Source organism: Macrobrachium nipponense, chromosome 14 (assembly GCF_015104395.2).
Source record: "Macrobrachium nipponense isolate FS-2020 chromosome 14, ASM1510439v2, whole genome shotgun sequence".
Taxonomy (NCBI): domain Eukaryota; kingdom Metazoa; phylum Arthropoda; class Malacostraca; order Decapoda; family Palaemonidae; genus Macrobrachium; species Macrobrachium nipponense.
Genome location: NC_087207.1, coordinates 30,679,869 through 30,697,136, shown reverse-complemented (window position 1 = coordinate 30,697,136; position 17,268 = coordinate 30,679,869). Strand labels below are relative to the sequence as shown.

The 17,268-nt window shown below is 37.1% G+C and overlaps 1 long non-coding RNA gene across 2 annotated transcripts in view; it reads left to right on the top strand.

Annotated features, from left to right (window-relative positions):
- The window catches only part of LOC135226083 (uncharacterized), a 32,572-nt gene extending 15,368 nt beyond the window's left edge, over positions 1-17,204 (top strand). The window contains exons 2-5 of one of the 2 annotated variants that reach the window (XR_010317148.1): positions 10,806-11,001; positions 11,781-11,902; positions 16,041-16,145; positions 16,480-17,204. This is a non-coding gene — a long non-coding RNA (uncharacterized LOC135226083). Of the gene's footprint in view, positions 1-10,805; positions 11,002-11,780; positions 11,903-16,040; positions 16,146-16,438 lie in introns of both variants that reach the window. The other variant, XR_010317147.1, reaches the window with a different exon arrangement.
- Positions 17,205-17,268: the final 64 nt, after the last annotated feature.

Below are 17,268 nucleotides of genomic sequence, written 5' to 3'. Positions count from 1 at the left end.
GCATTTAAGCAAATATTGTCACATTACGCAATGGGGAGGAGCCAAGAAAGATAAAAACAGATGTACAAACTAACAAGAGCTACCTCGCGTGCACATAGAAAGATATAGGCTACACTGAACTTAGAAAAAGACAAGACCTACAATAGTGTGTTGTTATCACGTGCTTTACTCGTGAAAAATATTGATATTGCAATACACTCCCTGAACACCTGAATTAGCCTTGGTCACTGACCAGCCCGAACTGTATCCCCACATATTTACCCACTAAGTGGGTAATTTTAACTGTCAGTGTTACAAACGCTGCAAGTAAAATCTAGTCAAATGAGTTACCTGTGTTACCGTTGGCAACACTGGTGCAAATACCAGCCACCAGAGGCTTGTATCCTCAATTGTTTCTTGTTCGCCATGCTGTTCAGATTAGTCCCACATCAGGCGAACTTTTGGTAATTTATCCTGACCCCACTCAGAGTATTTGTATTTTGGATACAGATTACAACCTTGGACTGTTAATAACGTTTTTCTCCCGTTTGACTTTGGATAGCTACTTTGTACTCACTATGGATAAGTTAGAAAATAAACAGTCCCCATCTTCTAATGCCTCTCTTCTACTTCATCTACAGTTCAATGATCGAGCCTTCTACTGCTGGACATGTTGGTGCTTATCGGCTCTGCACGCCCTGCAAGTGTAGGATGAGTACCCTCACACATGATAGACGTTCTTTTCGTTATTTCGTGTAGGAAGGTTCAGTGTAATACCAGTCAGAGATGTTTGTCTTGGTGAGGAGACAAGGAAACATTAGTTAGTTATTCAAGAAATTAGTGGACAGGTTATCATCTAGTATGTTTAGCATATATTTCTACCCTGACGATTAATTTAAACAAAATAGAGATTGTGGTGGTAGTAGTATAGTTTATTCTAATCGTCCTTTTTCAGCCCCCCTGCCTGTTCCAGAACCAGCCCTAACGGGTGCTGGGGATGATGGAGAACCGCAAGCCTCCGAGTGGGTACGTTCTGCCGGCCCACCCGGCGCAGAGCAGGCAGTTTTGGCAGCAGATTTCCCTTTCCCTCGATGTGTAAGTTCTCAGGATGATGAAAATTTAGGTCAGATACAGACGAGAAGGGATAATAGGCTACATAGTGTTCAGGAAGAGAAGTGCAGGCTTCTTCAGGTTGGTTTTCTATTATAAGTAGTAGTTTATAGAGGGACCGTGTCCTTAGAGCCTCTTTGGGCTTTTCCTGCTTAAGAGTTCCTTGCATCAGAAGCTTTCTAGGCCATGGTTGGTCGTTCAGATCTGGTTTCGGGTTCTGAAGTGTTGAATACTGCTGCTTCATCTTAAAAGGTTCCTTTCCTCTACATATACGATATGGTAATTGTTAATATCAACTAATTTTCTGTTCAATGCATATTGACTTACGATAATTCATTATATAGAGAAATCGAATAACCATTAACTAGGGCTAGCCTATTGATCACTGATATATCATATGCATATACAGTAGCCTACCCTAAAGTATTCGCTGTAATACATATCGGTAGAGTAATTTTCTATAGTGGCTAACGCTGTAAGCTCAAGGCATTCTGACTTCGGATAATTCAGTACAGGTGTAAATTGAACACGAACAAGAATCCGACCTTAGGATAATTCAATATGAATGTAATCGAACAGGAATAAAGATCAGATTCTGTCTTGACTTCAGCATTATAAGTGTATTATATGTATCATCATATTAGCGTAGTATAAATACCAACTCGGCAGTCATTCTCGCTCTGGAATCAGCTGATGGCGAATACGAGTTTGCGTCGCCATATCCAGCTCATTCTTGTCCTGATTGGCTAGCATGACTAACGTAACAACTCTTCCTCACTTATGCTATGTTTGTCGTCTTGAAGGAGACGTGTTTTCAACTATGTTGACATTTAACATAGTCAATAATGGTATCTTGTGCCATATAATCAGATATCAGATATAAGGAATTCGTTTGTATGACGTCTTCATCCGTTTAACAGACTAATTACCGTCAGTAATTACATTAGGCTTATGTCAATTAGTTACAAAAATAATTACCGGTCGTATTACCAAATTACAGTGACCACTGAAATTAATATTAAGCCTAATAGTTACATTTAATTACCTTAAAATATTAATTGATTACTTTTCAATTAAATTACAATTACACAAGCTTGTCGTCAAAACAGCACTGTTGTATGGAGGCGTGGCTTAGGCAGACAATAATGCCGGCTAGTCTATTTCCTTTGCTCCAGATTAAACCATATCACTTGATCTCGGCTAATGTTTTTGTTCCTAGTTAGCATAAATAAATATCTGGATACTTAACTTATATGGAAAGAAGTCATATAGTTCGTCTTACGATGTAATTTAAGGCCAAAATTTGACTAAAGTCTCATTGGAAGCTAGTTTTTCCCTCGGGCTAGATTGCGTAAAATTTAGCGATTCCTCTCGTTTTCATAGGTATTACGAACCTTGTTTTATTGATCTTTTGTCGGTGTGAAAACAACAGTAAATGAGCTCTTTCATGCTATTAGTTTCTTTTACCATGGCTGCATTTGAATTCATACAAAAGCTTGGGACTTCTATTTGCTGATGCACGTAATATTGCCTTATCAGCTTCAGCTACATTTATAACACGAATACAGTAATTACTGTCGCACGCGGATGAATACAATAAACGGATGTTGCTATCAGATTCGGTTACTGTCGCACGCGGATGAATACAAAGTGATGTTGCTATCGGATTCGATCGTATTAGCAACAAGATCTGGGTAGTTTGTTCATAGCTGTACGCAGTTATGAGAGTATATATTATCATTAAAATAATACTTTTTAACTTAGAAGAGGGTGCAAATTTACGGAGGTGGGAAATTTATGGAGGTGGAGATGTTAGAAGATAGTAATTCTCTCTCTCTCTCTCTCTCTCTCTCTCTCTCTTTTTAATTTCCTGATTTCATATTCTCTCTATTCATCCTATTTTCCACCCTCTCCTAACACTTGTTTCATTGTGCAACAGAGGTTTTTTCTTCCTGTTACACCTTTCAAACACCTTTCTGTCAATTTCCTTTCAGCACTGAATGACCTCATGGGTCCCAATACTCGGCCTCTGGCCTAAATTCTATTTTAAACCCAACAATCTCTGTCTGACTGCACGCTGCTGCCTACACCAGCTGCGCGAGAGATATAGGAAGACTTATTTGCAATGTAGTGCTGATTTTAATTATTAAAATCTAATTAACGCAGGTCAATTACTGTAGCTCAATACAAACTGTATTCACGCTCACTTCTTGAATAATTTTCTTGATTTTCTAATGGTTGTCAGATTATTGTGGGGAAAACACTGTCTAGTTTTCTCTCTCGCCCAGTTTTTCTGTTAAAACTTGTCTACACAATCTTCTTTATCTGGTCATTCTTCGGATGTCACTTGGAGTCTTCTCGCTCATCCTGTTTTCTTTGCCAATAACACAGCAGAGCAAGAGTTTTCAGTTTCATCCTGAAATTTGGGGATTTCAACCTCTCTCTCTCTCTCTCTCTCTCTCTCTCTCTCTCTCGTCCTCCTCCCTCTCTCTCTCTCTCTCTCTCTCTCATCTCTCTCTCTTTCTTTTCTTTCTTTTCAGGGTAAAAGGAAGTAATTTTGTAGGGGCTGCCTTATTAGCACCTTCCACGGGTCCTGTAGTTCTCAGGCTGCTGGTGTTGATGCTTCAAGGCGGTATCCGCAACTCCATATTTTTATCCTTACTTGTTTTGGTACGTAATGTCCTCCGTAGTTCTTGCGGGGGCTACGGCAGTTGGAGATTAATCTGCACCATCATTGACTGTATCAATACCGGTTGTGTCATCACCCACTCCTTTCATAGGGCAGTTAGTCTTCCGTCTTCGTTCCCTTTCATATACCTTAGGTGTGTGAGACGTAACATGCTTACCGCGGTGATTGCCGGGGGGCTACGGCCGTTGGCAGTTTGTCTGCATCATAGTTAGCACTTTTTGTGCCCTCGGCCCCCTTCTTAGGGTAGCTGATAATTTCCTTCTGCGGCTCCTATTGGTTCCACAATTCGTAACCCGTCATTAAAGCACTCTGTACCGCACAGTTGGTTCTCCACCTGCACAATGTCGGCGCTAGGTGCTCCGGTGGTTACTCGCAGTGACTTCTCTCTCTCCTTCTGCTTATTTTCTCATTTTCCTGCTGCTTTTCTGTTCCACCTTAAGGGGTTTCAATGTGGGTTCAACCTTGATTCTGTGTCTACTGGGAGTACTTCCTTCCCTCACCTGCTCGGACTCAAGTTCAGGTTTAGTATTGGTAACATACCAGACTAACATTTCTGATGGTTATACTAGGTTCTTGTCAAGAAGAGGAGGGACTTCTTGTTAAATCATTGCCGCAGCGCTATCCAGTCATTCATAAGAAGGGGTTCTTAGTCAATCCAAGGGCGCAAAGTATTGTGGAGGGCTACCCTTTGGCTTCCGGAGGAAGGTTTCGGTGTCTGCGATCGTGTAGGTGGCTATTTGAGAGTGTGTGTTTTTTCCCAACACACTACCTTAGGGAATTTCAGTTTCTTCAGAGGTTACTCGCGGGGTCCTGTCATTGCTGTAACTGTGTTTTATAGTTGGCTTGGTAGAGTTAGGGTGTTAGGAGTTTAGGGAGGCAGTGATAGTCTAAATGAACTTTAGGGTGTTAGAAGTTTAGGGAGGCAGTGATAGTCTAATGAACTCTAGTGTTTCTGTTGGTCAAGCTTAGACTGAGTGTATTGTTCCTGTAGGCCCTTGAGGTTAGGCAGATCCTGATGGTCATGTTGGAATAACTACAACTTCTTCAGCACAAGTCATCTACATCAGTGAGCAGTAGAAAACTGAAGGTCTTGCACAGTCAACTTCTCCATACATGAGAGGCTAGATAGCCACATGGGAGGTTCACCATTTCCCCTCCATACATGAGAGGTATAGAATACCACATGGGAAGTTCTTCAGACTCAGGCGGTACCTTGGACTCGACACAGACGGTATGGTACTTCTGCAAGCATCCTCACCTACTGAGCTGGACAACCAGGTGAGGAGATTTGTTTTTACCTCAATGAATAAGAAGTATAGCTTATCACATGGGAGGTACTTGGACTCAACGCTGATATTGAAGTACTTTCTTTGCAAACATCCTCACCTCCGAGTTAGATAACTAGGTGAGGATACATGCTTTTATGCTTTTATACAGGGTAGGTTGTTTATGAGTTACCTGCGTATGTTCCGTGGACAGGTCGGGCTGAATTAGATTGATCCCATCTCCGAGTAAATGTTGGTAATCGGGCTAATTCAGGTGTTCAGGGAGTGTATTGCAATATGAAGTTTTCATAACAACACTAATATTGTAATACTTACCTGAACACCTGAATGATTCCCACCCTCCTCCCCACTTCAATTTGATAGTGAATGATTCAATTGAGGCAGGCCGGCCTCTGGTGGCCGGTATTTGCAGTAGCGTTGCCAATGGTAACACGTAACTCATTTGACTAGATTTTACCTGCAGCGTTTGTAACTGACAGTTAAAATTACCTGGTCAGTGACCAGGGCTAATTCAGGTGTTCAGGTAAGTATTACAATATTAGTTTTATTATGAAAACTTCATATAATAGATTTCCCATAATGGTTGTAACTGTAATAATACCCTTGAGTGTCTCTTGCAAACCCCCATCAAGGACTTTTGGAAAATTGATTAAAGATGTGCAGCATAGATATTCTGATACAGGCAGAGGCATAAACCTCTGAAATAGCTTAGTGCCTGATGGAAATTAGTTGCGGATCAACTGTGTAGGAACACGTAAAGGGCTTGGACCACAAAGTACCTTACCAGCAGCTGATGAAACTATAATTTCTGCCTTTGAAATGGTTAATGAAAGTGGGGTGAAAAAAAACTTATTTATATTTTCAAGTGTAAGGTCTTTAAATTGATTTATAATTTCCGTACTAGATAAGTTCCTGAACTTATTACCCTGTTATTCTAGTCAGGTTGAAGTCAGCGCTCTTTAAAATCATAAATTTAAATGTGCCGGCTCCAGTTTTTTTGGTTAATTTAGGTAATAACTCCACGTCGGGTATTTTTTTGGAAATGACAGTTCCTATAGTATTTTTTGCTCAAGAATATAGTTATATTGGGGGTTCGACTGTAATTAACCCCCAGGGGCTAGTACTAAATATGTCTAAATATATTTGACGCCCCAATCCTCAGTGGCTTTCGTATTCGCCGGAACGTTCCTTGCAGTCTATGCGGAGTTATTGCCTAGAATGCGCGCGCTCTCTCTCTCTCTCTCTCTCTCTCTCTCTCTCTCTCTCTCCTTACTGTCTAATTGTTGTGGAAATTATGTTTAATATCAAATGTTTCTTGGGTAGATGTAGGTAATAACTCCGCGTTGGGTACTATGGAAATTAGTTTCCCATAGTATTTGGATGGTTCATTAATAATTTATAGTTCATTTTGGGGGTAGACTGTAATTAACCCCCAGGGGCTAGTACTAAACACTGAGGAATACATTTGACGCCCCAATCCCTAGTGGCTGTGGTATTCGCCGGAACGTTCCTTGCAGTCCACGCATAGTTATTCCCTGGAATTACCTTTTCTTGTTTTCGTACATCATTTTTTGGTAATTCTAGGGAAGAGCTCCGCGCAATGTTTAGTAATAAAATTTCAATGAACAATCTACAAACTGGTGTTTTTGTGAAGTACAGGTGATCTAAGCAGGGTTATTTACCGAAATGTGATTCTCTTATTTTTAAGTTCAGACCCCCACTACAGTCCTGGATAAGTCTGAAGAGCTGCGTACAGAGATAATTATTAATTAATGGTCTTTTTTATTGAACAATATAGAAAAGGTGCATGTGATGTAGTACAGGTGAGGCAAATTGAAGAATTTTCCAAAATGTGAAATGATCATTTTACATACATCTCACAGGGGATGGTACTGAACATGGCGTCCCGAAGAGGATTTCCGCGTAGAGAAACACCAAAGATGGCATCTCTATCGTTATTTCTGCAGAAAACACGGCTTTCGTTTTTCTGCGCAAAACACGACGTTCGTTTTTTCTGCGCAAAACACGACGTTCGTTTTTTTCTGCGCAAAACACGACGTTCGTTTTTTTTCTGCGCAAAACACGACGTTCGTTTTTTTTCTGCGCAAAACACGACGTTCTGTTTTTTTTTCTTTTTTTTTTTGCCCCCCCCGCGCAAAAACCCGACGTTCGTTTTTTTTTTCGTGCCCCCCTTCCCCTCCAAAAACACGAACGTTCGTTTTTTTTTTCTCCGCCGCAAAAAAACACTTTTGTTTTTTTTTTTTCTGCCTCGCCAAAACATCGTACGTTTCGTTTTTTTTTTCTGCTTCTTTTCGCAAAAAAAAAAACCACGACGTTCTTTTTTTTCTTGCGCAAAAAAAAAAACCAAAACCGGGACGTTCGTTTTTTTTTTTCTCGCGCACAAAAAAAACCACGTTTGTTTGTCTGCGCAAAAAAAAAAAAAACAAAACGGGGGGACGTTTGTTTGCTTTTTGCCCCCCCCCGACTCAAAACAAAAACACGTTTGTTTTCTTTTTGCGCAAAACACGTTCTTTTTTTTTTTTTTTTTGCACAAAACATGATGTTCGTTGGTTTTGCACAAAACACTTTTTTTTTTTACAAAACACGGCGGCGTTCGTTTTTTCTGCACAAAACACGGCGGCGTTAGTTTTTTCTGCACAAAACACGGCGTTCGTATAGTGGGGTTGCTACAAAAAAGTGTCAATATACTATGTTAAGATAGTTTTAATGAGTCGCTTTTCATAATTACCAAGAATGTTTTCTCCGCTTATATGTACATTTCTGAATCATAAATGTGTATAACTCAATGGTGTTACTAGCTTTTTTTGAGTTTTGCTCCCGGGACAAAACTTTGAAAAAATCTGAACGTATAATGTGCATGGTAGTAGGGGGTGAGCTTGAAAAGGAAAGTAACTTCCAGTAATTTATTGTTAGTGATCATTATTCTTGCCCAATTCATTCTGTTAGTACAGCACTGTAATTTTCTGTAAATAGAAATACGTAAATCAGAACGTTAATGTGCATGGTGGTAGGGGGTAGGCTTGGAAGGGATAGTAACTTCCAGTAATTTATTGCTACAGTGATAATTATTCTTGCTAAATTCATTCTGTTAGTAAAGCAGTGTTGCATGCAGTACCAAGTATCTTAATGCAACACCTTGACTTCAGTAAGGTTAAAATTGCACACAGTGATTTTCCATGGCAACATGTGCCAGGTTCTTGACTAATCTGTGTATTTAAGTCTGAGGTATTAAACATTTTGGTTTGAACGCTGTCTATTGAATAATCTGTATTCCCAATACCAGCTTTTGGTAGATATAGAAATACCCTATGGCCAACAGGCACCAGATAAGTCTCTTCAGAGCTATCAAGCATACGAGGCAGAGTTTTATGAATGAAAATTGGAAGGATCTTCCATGTACTGTACACGTAACTAAAAGTTTGCTAGCTAATGCGGTTTCTCGTATATTTAGCTGAAATTAAAATCGTGAAGGAAAGTACAGAAGCAGTCTGCTTACCACTGGCTGGTATAAAATACTTAAGTATTCGATACAGAAACAGAAATAGCTCATCATAGGCGCCCTAAGTCTTTGTTACCCAAGTATTGGTATAGCACGGAATATGGTACTAAGTAACACTTAACTTTGTCTATAATTGTTAACTTCATGCATTTTGATCTTGTATTTTGACGACAGAGAATTTGTCCCGTAAGTTACTATGCACGCTTTGCTTTGAAAACTTCATTTAGGACCTTGAGGCTGATAATTTTGTGTACAATTGTTACACCACTATCAAAGTAAAGAGGGATCATGTGAATCGATAATACCTGTGGCCCTGTACAATACGTAAATGCTAAATGGAAGATATATTGAGTATCCCAGCTTTATTTGAAGTAGTTTGTGGTGGCCTTTCAAATTTAGTGGAAGTTATGATGGCCTTTTAATCTAGTGGCAAGTGAAAATCTTACAAAATAGTGTCGTGGGCTTGTGATAATACTACAGTACCAAGTTTGGCTTAGAGACACTAGAACAACTAGTCGATACCCTACAATGCAAAGTCCCTCTTCTTGGTCTTTCACTTCAACAAATATTAATCTCCGGCCTCCCGTAGGCAAAGTAATCCATTAAGCAATGCTTTTATCCCTCTTGAGACATTTTAATTTTAATATGAAATTTAATGTCACTGGTTAACTTTGGAACATTTTTTGTATTCATATTTTTTTATATATAGTGCCGAATTTATGCAGTACAACATGATACATGTGTAGTTGTAGTGTGGAAGTTTTGGGAGGAGGAAACAGGGAAATGATTGAGAATTACAGCCAATTGACTAATTTTAATCAGATTGATAAATGTATGTATTCTCAAGTATGAAATTATTCTAGTTAAATATTTCGGTGAGGTCTATGCTATTCTGTTTATAACAAGCTAGCTGCTGTTTGGGAATAAATATTTCACTTGGGCAATTTAATAATTTACCTTTCACAATTACTTTAAATTTTTACTAGAAAAGATCAGCACTTTTGATGCGTTACATGTGCTATGCTGGAGCTTAATTTGTAAGCTATTGTGATTAAACAGCTATATGAATACTGAATCATAGCTTTTTGAAGGCCAACGTTTTTGGGTATAGTTTTATGGTTAAATTATGAACTGGTGGACCATGGTACTTGAACTGGAGTATCTTAAGGCTTCCATTGTCTGTAAGACTTAAGCATTTTGACGTATCAAATGGAAAAGATACTTATAAATATCTTATTGCTATAATGGTAAAACTTCGATATTTACAGAGATGGATGTGAACTAACCAAAGTTTGAAGTGGTAAGGGCATGAACAAACTGTTCAGTACTTGGCGTCGTGTTAATTACAATTAAGGAAAGGATTGCGTTGTCCGTTGAGTATAAATAGTACAATAGTGATTAACTTAATAGAATTCTGTAACAAGCATTCTTAACATTTAAAAAACCCTTAAGGGAAACAAGAAGGTTTAGAATAAAATTTCAGATAGTGAATGTTTGATTTAAATAGGTAACCATTCGGTTTTCTGTTGGTATTTACATTGCAGTATATTTTGCCTACAATGAATAAGTCAGCAGGATATCGATAGGCATACGCAAGGAAGAAATTTAATGGTGGTGGATAACCTTGAACAGAAAACATAAGAGGCCCTTCGAAAATCAAAGAAATTTCTAGTCTTTTATCAGCTCTAGTTTAATTAAAGTTGAATGAATTTAATTAGTTTGTGTAATGCATTCATACGGTTTTGGTGAAATCTTGTGGTCAAGGGTTGCACTGTTAATCTAGGTGTTCTGTCTCCATAATTGTTGAAGCTTAATGCATTATTCCACTTATTCGCCTAATTTATAAATGAAAATAGCCTCCTTTATAGATGAGGTGTTAATTCTAGCTAGATTATATTATGGTAGTTTGATTACATGCGGTATATAATCATATCAAAACGACAAACGCATCTCATGAAATCCATATACTAGTTTTAAATGTCGACTTTGATTACGCACGTTGTTATCAAGTGATTGTAATGTACGTGTTAATACTTTAAAATGTTATTTAAACCAAATAATTTGAACGTGGACTGCCTCTTGAATTGATTGGGTCAGGATACAGGCTTTTAATTTTACTTGAATATGATAAGTTGTTAATTCTGAAATGATTTGCTGTTCTTGCTGATCCTAGTTTTCCTAGCTGATTGAAAATATATAGCTTAAATAATTTCAATTACAGGTTTGCAGTACGTCAGCTGAATTAAACAGTAAGGCCATAAAAACTGGAGCAAACTTGGTCTAGTTGAAAACCGAAATCACTCGAGGATTTAGGACTCCTAATAACTACGGAGTTGTTAGTATGGATGCACAAGAGATATTCGAGAAACAACGTTTTACAGAAAAACTGATGCTAAGGCTGTACAGTTTTGTTTCAGGTGAGGACTAGCTTTTAACCAAAACATTTTATATAATTTTTAGTAGTCCGTTTTAGATCAAAACTTAATATTAGTGGAGCATGCAATAATTTTATATAAATGGTCGGTCAATATTTTCTAGTGCTTAAATAGCTTCCTTCTGACTACTGCTCTATTCGCAAAGTAATCTTGGTTACAACATATTACCTCCATTCAGTTTTCAAATATGTATTATATGTCTAGTGAAGATAAATTCTAGGTTTTGTAAGTTCCAAACTGACTTTCTGCTAATACCAGTTTTCCTAGGTGATTGAAAATTGTAAGTAAAAAATTTTAATTACAGGTTTGCAGTATTTCGACTAAATTCAACATTAAGGCCACAAAAACTGAGGAAACTTGACCCTGTTTGAGCACTATAAATACTGAAGGATTATGACTCCTAACTACTATGTATTAGTGGAGCATGCAATTATTTTATTTAATTGGTTGGTAAACTTTTTCTGATACTTGAAAAACTTTCTTCCGACTGCCTGACTGCTGAGTTAATCACCAAGTATTCTTGGTTAAAATTACTGCCAAGTATCAGTTTTCAAATTTCAAATGTTTAGTGAGGAAAAACTGATTTTCTGATTAGATGGATGTAGTTTGATCTTGCATTTCATGTGGGGAGTAAGGGCTAAGATAGGATTATGTATCATGGTGTAGTCGTTTGCACATCAGTACTGACTGCTGATTTTAAATAGGATATAAAGCAAATTTGGGTTATATTTTAGTTTAATCTGTGTTTTACTTGTTTCCAGGATGGTTGAAATAAGGTTTGCTGCTAACAGTACACAACAGATTTATTGATGTATGCAATGTGGATTATTAACTGGTAATGGATTAACGAATTTGACTCCGTAAAAAAATTTAACTGATCAAGGTAAGCAGCATTGAGCCTTGTAGGCACTGAGGATGTGTGAAGTTATATGAAGGTATTGTGCAAAGTGAAGTAGTAAGAGGGTGGTGGGAGAAAACAATATTTTGATGGGCCTATATGGATGAAACCTGCTCAGCTTTAGGAGCCGCAGGAAGAGGCTTGTCATCTGACAGATTTGTATTAGGGAAGAAAATTGATAGATATTTAGCTAAAAATATAATTTGAAGAAATGCTTAAGTTATCCTTGAATTTTCGTTATACAAGAGAGTTTCAATTGCTTTATTAAAAAGAAAAAAATTATATGGCTACATGCCTAGGAGGAACTCGCATCACTGTATTAAAAGTGAGTGATGCCTAAGGATTAAAATAGTGTTCATAGATTTAAAAGGGGCCTTCGATAAAACTAGCCATATATGTAATTTTGACTGAGCAGAAATGATAGAAGACTCTACAGCTCAGTAGATTACCCAACAAAAGTTGGCTATTTGAAATGTGTTCAATTAAGATGAGGAAAATGGAATTTGGTAAGCCTCAAGGATGGGTTTTATCACCTTTAATAATGCAAAGATACAAGGAGAGAATAGAGAGGCTCAAAAACTCAATAAGATAATACATTAAAATTGTTAGGAAAACCACTAGACTAAAATCATCGCGGACTGGAGAGTAGAAGAGAGCAAGGATGCATAGCAGACATGGTTGCAGAGCCGATATCTAGGGGAGGTACTGCCGGCAGTCCGTCCATCAGAAAACTGCACATTGTCGCGAGTTAGGAAGACCTTAAGTCATCTCATGGAGTACGAGGACATTACTCATTACAGCCAGAGGGCGACACTGAGTAAAGTTGACCTACTTAAGCATTTTCTACAACCTAGTGTACTGAAAAACCTTTTGACATCTCAAAAGTTGCTTGCTCCAGATACTCAGTAGACATGTATATTCAGTAAAACGTATATACTGTATCATATTGTATGTAAACTAAATCGTACCCCACCTCATTCTGCAGTTTCCTGGTAGCATCATTAAAACTAGAAGTTTCTAAACTTTTGTATAAAATTTGGCGTTAACTTCACCTAAAATATTCGTTCAGTAAATTAATTGAAACATCTTAGCATTTCAGAAATTGCACATTACTGTGAATTATCACATGCGGCTCTGTAGCAAGTTTGTTCCTAAACGGAAACCTGATGAATAGTATATTTTAGCAGTATTTCAAATTATATCTCTATTAATGTCCAGTACAGTATATGTAGAAGTTGCGAATTTTGTATGTAGTAATTAACAAGTCTTGCAGTACATTGTGTTAATGAGCATAATTTCTGCTCAATATATGGTAATTCCTATGTAGTAATTAATCAAGACTTGTCTTGCAGTGCATTCTTTTAATGAGTGGTTTCTACTCAATATATGTAATTCCCCTATGTAGTTACCTTTAAGCATTTAGTTTGTAATACTACCCTTGTACCGTACTATCAACCCTGATGAATTACATTTGTTTGGTAATCAATACGGTGGTAAAGGTATGTATAGTAATACCACAGCCAATGCTAATTAAGAGGGCCTTTTCCTCGATGCATACCGCGCCCGAGTTGCCTGTTGTGCTTTCCATTAGTTTTTTTTTTTTTATTAAATTTTCTTTCTGGGACAGACATTGTTATAACTTCGAGGATCTGTTGGTTTGTTTCTGCGGAGTCGGGAAGTTAACAGCAAAACCAGGCTTGGCTTTGTAATGTGGAAGTGTGCATAGTAGAATGCACGAAAGAAATTCTCTTCGTGAATTCATACACTAAACACGCTAGATTTATCAAGTACTTGGGTAGGAAAAATTTTACCCGATAACTTTTTCCATTCATGGAGACCATTATTGTGGCTAATAGATTGCCAAGAATATAGAGAATTATTTAGACTCATTTTAGATTTGACGTAGTTTCGTCAATTGAATGCTATTATAATTTAATTTTCCACGATACGGGCAATTACGGATGTCTCAAAATGAGGTAGGCAAGGCCTATAATGTGAATGATTGCTTTGAGAAATGTCACTGGTATAAAAGTAAATTGGAGCAGCTTATATTGTTCCAACAGTGATGTTTAAAAGTCTTCAATGAGATCAGAGTAACTGGTTACATATTACTTTCTTACGGAAACTGAAAATCTCTACGAAATTAAAGTTTATCAAGATTTGCCTTTTCAAATGCTTTTCTTACTATTTTGGAAGATTTTTTTTAAGTTAAAATTTTGTGCTTGTGTTGCGTTTGAGTATTGATATGGTAGAGAAGGGGGGGGGGGGGGGGGTGTTACTATACTTTATACCGGTGTATAACTGTTTGCAAGAACTCTTATGATAAACTTTGTGCAATTCTGTGTAGATGGGGATAAGTAATGTAGAAATGTTTGGGTACTTGACTTATAGCAAAATTAAACGTACTTGAATACACACGCACTCAAGCTAGACTCATTACCTTCACAAATTTTGTGTAAATATGAAGGAATCGCTTATTGGAACAAATGCTAAGTTTCAGTTTGAAGGGACAGTTGCAAGATAAGACTCACAATTTCTGTAGTTTACAAGAAAACTCTTGAGCTGCCAGTGTAAAAGTTTGCTTAAATTTGTGAGAAGTGCTAACCACGGACACTGCTGGCCAAGTGGCATTTAGAAAAAACTTCTCTGCCATATGCAAGGAAGATCAGATTTTACTTACCAGCTGCTGTTTGAAGGTTGTTTCATAAGTTTGAAATATATAGCAAAATCTTGGCACTGGCTAGGAATCGATGGTCTGTTTATTAGGGCTTGTGCCTTGTATGATAAGGCGCCCTATGAGGTAATGTTAGACTAGCGATAATCTATACGCTAAGTCGGTTGGTATTGCACTTCCATCTTCAATGGAGTGTCTGGGGTTTTGTAGATCACTTACGAAGTCGGTATTATCTTTACGACGATGTGTTAAACTCATGGTTCGGTGAGGTTCTTGTAGAAAACACTAAGTATAAAAATAGATATAATTTCTTCTGAAGTTTTACATGGTGAAGATCAGGTATGATTGTACAAGTCTTCTAATAACGATAGCTTGATCGCTTCTGCCAATGATGATGGCTAATCCTATTCCTCTACATGATAAAGCTTAGGTAAAGAGGTACAGGTCTTCTAATGTCGATAGCTAACTCTGTTCTGCTTGTCTACCATCTCCGTTACAAGTTATGAAGGAACAGACAGTAGTTCGAACATATGAACATACATACAATGACATAGTTTCATACGAACACACAATCAAATGAGACACGCTACAGATCACGTAGGCGGTAGTTGTCTCAAGCAGGGAGCTTGGACTAATGTTTATAAACAATTGAGTGACTACAGGTGACGGCATGTTATCTTAGCCTACATACTTATTGTATACGTCATCTTTAGCGTCTCTAGTCTGATCACATTCCTGCAAGCAATCTGGTTGACCTCTTTAGTTTTATTCTTTTATATATATGGACTAACATTCCATATTTTTATTATGTAAACACTTACATGTTGAGTTCAGGAGGACTTATCTTGGGTATGAATCTGTGAACTTTTAAGAAACTATTTTAGCATTGTAGTCTATCAATAAATTTTTATACAGCAGATATTACGACCTAATTTGATACTGCTTTCCAGGTTTGTGGTGCATTGTATCTAAATTATACAAATTGGGAGAGTATTTGGAATATGTATTGAGACCTTTTGGTCCTTAATGGTCACCTGAAGCCAAGATTTCTCCTGCTTTTAGTCGTACACAGAATGGAAAGTTAAATTTTTTTGGTAACTTAATATTTTGGCTTTGCACTTGTTTTGCACACTTGCCTTACAAAATTGCAGTATTAGTCAATGTAGCCTTTCAAAATGAGGACAGTCGATGACTATTAATTCTAGCGAAGTATAATAAATATTATAAGGTATTGTTTGAGAGCGCACAAATATTTATTGATGGCTTTATCATTAAGAAATTCTCAATTTTGCTTGCCCTTGCTTAAGACTTTTGGAATTTTTAGGACTACCAGAAATTTTTGTTTACAAACTAGATCCTCATGAATGCTTTATTTTCATAAATGATCGCAGATCAGTTTGTACTGACATTTATACAATGTTCATATTAAGTAAATTTATTTTTCGGCAGGTTTCAAGGCAATCCGGTCATGGAGATCAAGCTACGAAAATTGTTAGCGACGGGTTTCGAGGCGACTATCCTATCTACATCGTATATTGCCACCTGGCTATTTAAGTATGTGTTGTTCAGTATTAACTAGGTGAAAAGATTTCAGTCAGTGGTCTAATATTAATATTGTAAGCAATGTTGAATTTATTATTATTGGAATTTTTGTAATTTGTTAATTTGTTGGTAAAGTAATATGTTGAAATTCTTAAGTTGTCATTTGTTAAATTTCTTTATTTCATTGTAAAGTCATTATTTATTTGTAAAGATTGTCGTTTATATTTTAATTATATTGACAGGTTTTATTGAGCAATTGAGTTAAAATGTTGTTATATTTCTGTAAAGATTGTCACATTTAACAGACAGATATGGAGCAGCTATTCAGAAGTTTTGAAATTAACAGGAGAGGAAAATGGAGAATGAAAGTACTTGAAGATGCAGAGTTATGTTGCAAGCAAGATTTAGTCATGAGGTTAAAGGCTGCTGGATGAAGAAAACTACATATTGGTGTTGAAAGCTTTTGTCATGCTGTACTTCACATGTCAAGAGTTTAAAGATTTTGAACGCAAGGTGCGTTGCGAAGACGATTAAGTGATAAAGGATAAATAGCTAAATGATGATGTAAGTGCTTTGTGATGCTGGTCAACTTCTTTAGGGATGGAGCCGTTAGTGGACGATTGCACATCGTGACAAAGTACTTAAAGATGCTGGAAGCAATTTGTGGACACCACTGTGTGGAAGCCATTTGAATAAGGTTCCAAATCGTGTGGCAGCCATTTGTAGACTATTTTACATAATGATAAAAGTCCTTTAGATGCTGGAAGTAATTTGTGGGCTGCTTAACATTTTGACCTGTTGCTGGAATCCTACATCGCGACCAGTATTGGAAGCCATTTGTGGAAAACTTCACATCCATGACGTGTATTTATATAAGCTAGAAACCCTTTGTGAATGATTAAACAATGTAAAAAGTATTGCTGCTAGAAGCTGTTTTAGTTGCATTAACTTTGATGGCCTGTTGAGATTGAACTGAAGTTAATTTCAAATTTCATCAGTATAAGGAATATGTAAAATTTTATGTTATTGCCAAATTAAGCTATTGTGAATATGTACAGTAAATTGAAATAAAATTTCTTTGCTTGGTTAATATGCATTTTATTTTACTATATGGAAATAAAACTTTAGTCAATAT